At 37.9% G+C, this 3,707-nt stretch overlaps 1 pseudogene; it reads right to left on the bottom strand.

Annotated features, from left to right (window-relative positions):
- Positions 1-2,755: 2,755 nt before the first annotated feature.
- On the bottom strand, positions 2,756-3,165 carry LOC105090777 (10 kDa heat shock protein, mitochondrial-like; annotated as a pseudogene).
- Between the last annotated feature and the right edge of the window lie 542 nt (positions 3,166-3,707).

Below are 3,707 nucleotides of genomic sequence, written 5' to 3'. Positions count from 1 at the left end.
TATCATTTCCTGAAGGCAGAGAGTTTAGTCTGTTTTTTTCTCTACTATTTCTATAGAGCCTAAAGACTACCTGGCACATAGTAGGGGCTCCATAAATACTTTATGAATGAAAGAATAGAGTCCCAGCATGGTCCGTTTAGCCAGCAAGCTCTTCTGTTTGCAAGTTTAGGTGTAGTTCCCTGGAAGACAGGAGAGATGTTTGTGTTTAGTGATGATCCTTCTAGCCTGAAAAGTTAGTAATTACCCCATTTGGGCTGGTGATGAGACACAAGTATTCGATGTTAACAATCTGGAACATTTCATCTTTCTCTCTGGGACGTCCCCACCCCTACCCCTAGACATCTTGGTTAAGGATGGCTTTTTTTTCAGAGCAACACAAGTGGTTCCTTTACTTCCTCACTTTTCTTAGCTTCTCCCTTGGATAAGAAGTAACTTAAAGCTACTCGCCAAATTCATTTGTCAATTTTCAGTTGTCATTTAGTCTGTGTCTCAGCAGCATTTGACCTAGTTGATGACACCTTCTTTTGGAAATACTTCCTTCACCTGGCTTCCTGAGCACTAACAAGCTCATGGTTTTCCTCCTGTTTTCCTGGCAGCTTCTTCCCCTATCTTTATACCTTCTACATGTTCAAGGCCCCCAGGGATCCATCTTTTACCCAATTCATTTCTAAATAATTTTCTCTAGCATCAGTCTTTAAATACTTCCTATATGTTACTGAACTCAGGTTCAGCTGCTTGCTGCTCAAAGCCATTCATCAAGAGATAAGAGTCAGTAGAAAGGAAAGATGCTTTAATTAGAAAAGCTGACAATCTGACAAGAAGGTGGACCTATGTCCTGAGACCAACTCCAAAGAGTCTACTCAGCCATGACAGTTCTTAAAGGGGAAAGAGAGTGGGGAGGAATCTCCGTGAATCATTGAGGCAGGTGGTTGGGTTCTGCATCATTCTCCATTGTGTGCAAACTGGCTGCACTTTTCTCCTCAGATGTTATCTTGCCTGGGCGATCTGCCTGCAGGATTGCTAAGGTGTATAGTCATTTTTTTAACTACTTAATTCTTCTTTCTTCTTTTTATTTAAGAAAAGAATCAATAGGTTAGGCAAGGCATGGTGTGCATTCAGGAGAGCATAGGTCAGGAGTTAGTTTAAATTGCCTAGTGATCTCATTCCTGTAATTAGGTTCTCTCAAGGTTAGAGGGGAACAAATGGGCAAACAGGAAAGGAACAAAAATGCTGCTTTCACATACTGATGAATATATCTCTAGTTAGGACCTCTCTTCTGAGCTCCAGACTCAGATATCTAATGCCTACCTGAAATCTCCACTTGTATCTTTAACAGGAATCTCAAACTTGCTGAGTCCAAAAGAGAATTCTTGATTCCCTGAGCCTCCTTGTTCACCATTCCCTGCACAATTCTACAGTCCAGTTCTTTCCAAGAGGCATCTCCATTTACCTGGATGGTCAAGTCAGATACTTAGGGGTCAGTCCTGAGTCCTCTTTCCCTCAGTCTCCATATCCAATCTATCAGTTAGCTCTGTAAGCTATGTTTTCAGACTATATTCTGCATCTGACCACCTCACGTCTACTTTATCATTACCATCCTGGTTCGAGCCATCATCCTCTTTGACCTAGATTAATGTAATGACTTCCTAACTGGTCTTCCTACTTCCATCCCTGCTCCTTACCTTTAAACTCAGGTGTCAGAGTAATCTTAAGAATATTAAATCAAGTATGTCTCCCTTCTGCTAGAAGTTGTCCAGTGAAAAGATGCTCAGTAATATTGTTCATCAGAAAAATGCAAATTAAAATCACACTGAGATACTATTATGTACGTACCAGAATGCTAAAATTCTGACAACACCAAATGTGGGCAAGGATATGGTGGTGGCAATGTCACTGGGAAAAGGCCTTAGGTAAACTGTCAGTCTCTACTAAAATTAACATATACCTTCCCTATTATCCAACAATTCCACTCCTAGGTATATACCCAAGATAAATGAGTGCACACATGGACAATAAAACATGTGCAAGAATGTTCATAGCAAATTTATTCATAATAGCCCTAAACTGGAAACAACCCAAATGTGCATCAATAGGAGAAAGGCTAAATAAATTGTGGTATATTCATTCAATGAAACACTTCACAGCAGTGAAAAAAAAAGAACTATGAATATATATAAGCTGATGTTGAACTTTTGACAGAAAAAATAAATTTCTGTCCCTTTAAGTCACCAAGGTGTATAAATTTGTTATGGCAGTCAGAGGAAACTAATATATTTATTATGATTTAAAAGGCTTCATATGATAGGTATAGAGTTTCAGTTTTATAAAATGAAGAGTTCTGGAGATTGGTTGCACAACAATGTGAATGTATGTAATAATAATTGTATATTTAAAAATGGTTAAGGTGGTAAATTTTATGTTATGCACATTTTACCACAATTTTTAAAAAATCATAGGCTAAAATAAAATAAAAATTAAGTTAAATTAAAAAGGCTCCACGTAATCTCACCCCTGCCTACCTCTCCAAGTAGTCTTGTCATTTACGTCACTACAGGTTCATGACTTTGAGCATATCAAATGTGCCCTAATCTCAAGATCTTCACATTTGCTGATCCCTCTGCCTGATAAGTTCTTTCCTTTAATATCTCTGCATTGATCTCCCTTCACTTCATTCAGGCTCTGTTTTAATACCACTTTAAGGAGGACTTCCTGGACATCTATTTTTTTTTTTAGTTTGGATATTATTAGTTTGTTATAAAAGAGAGACATGACTTGGAAATTATTTACATGATGAAAAGATTTCAGAACTTCAGTGGAATGGGCAGCTTCATGTGATGCCATTTTAAGAGTGACATTTCAGTCTACGTATTTTCCAAGAATGTCACCATCTCTAAATAAGAAATAATCCTTGTCGTCTACAACTACTTTGGTGCCTCCATACTCTGGAAGAAGAACTTTGTCTCCAACTTTCATGCTAACTGGTTGAATCTCTCCACCATTTCCTTTAGAACCCCATCCAGCAGCTATTACTGTTGCCTGCAATACTTTTCCTTGAGATTTTTCTGGAAGCATAATGCCTCCTTTGGTTACAGTTTTGGCTGCAGTCCTTTCAACTCATACACAGTCAAAGAGGGGAAGACACTTTCTAAATGCCTGTTCTGCCATGACTCCGGCTGCCACTGTGCATACTCTGCTCTCCCACCACCACTGCAAGGAGAAACCTGCAGTCCTGGACCACGATATTTAAAATATACACCATTCTATCATTTGCTATCCTCTACCTTGTTTTATTTTCCTTCAAAGTATTTTTTAAAAATAAATTTTTAACCTTAAAATAGTTTTAGATTTACAGAAAAGTTTCAAAGACAGTACAGAGTTTCCATACAGTGCACACCCAGTTTCCCTCCTTGTTAACAATATCTTGCTTAAGTATGGTGCACTTGTCACTAACTATTGAGCCAATATTGGTATATTATTATTAATTGAAGTCTATATTTTTTTCAGATTTCCTTAATTTTTACCTAATTTTTTTTTCATTTCCAGGACGCTACGTTCCATTTAGTCATCGTATCGCCTTAGACTCCTCTTGACTGTGACATAGATTCTCAGACTTTCCTTGTTCTTGATGACCTTGACACTTTTGACGAATATTTGTGAGGTTTTTTGCAGAATGTTCCTCAATTGGGATTTGTCTGAGATTTCTCATG

Source organism: Camelus dromedarius, chromosome 3 (assembly GCF_036321535.1).
Source record: "Camelus dromedarius isolate mCamDro1 chromosome 3, mCamDro1.pat, whole genome shotgun sequence".
NCBI lineage: Eukaryota > Metazoa > Chordata > Mammalia > Artiodactyla > Camelidae > Camelus > Camelus dromedarius.
This window is presented reverse-complemented; position numbering and strand designations above follow the sequence as displayed.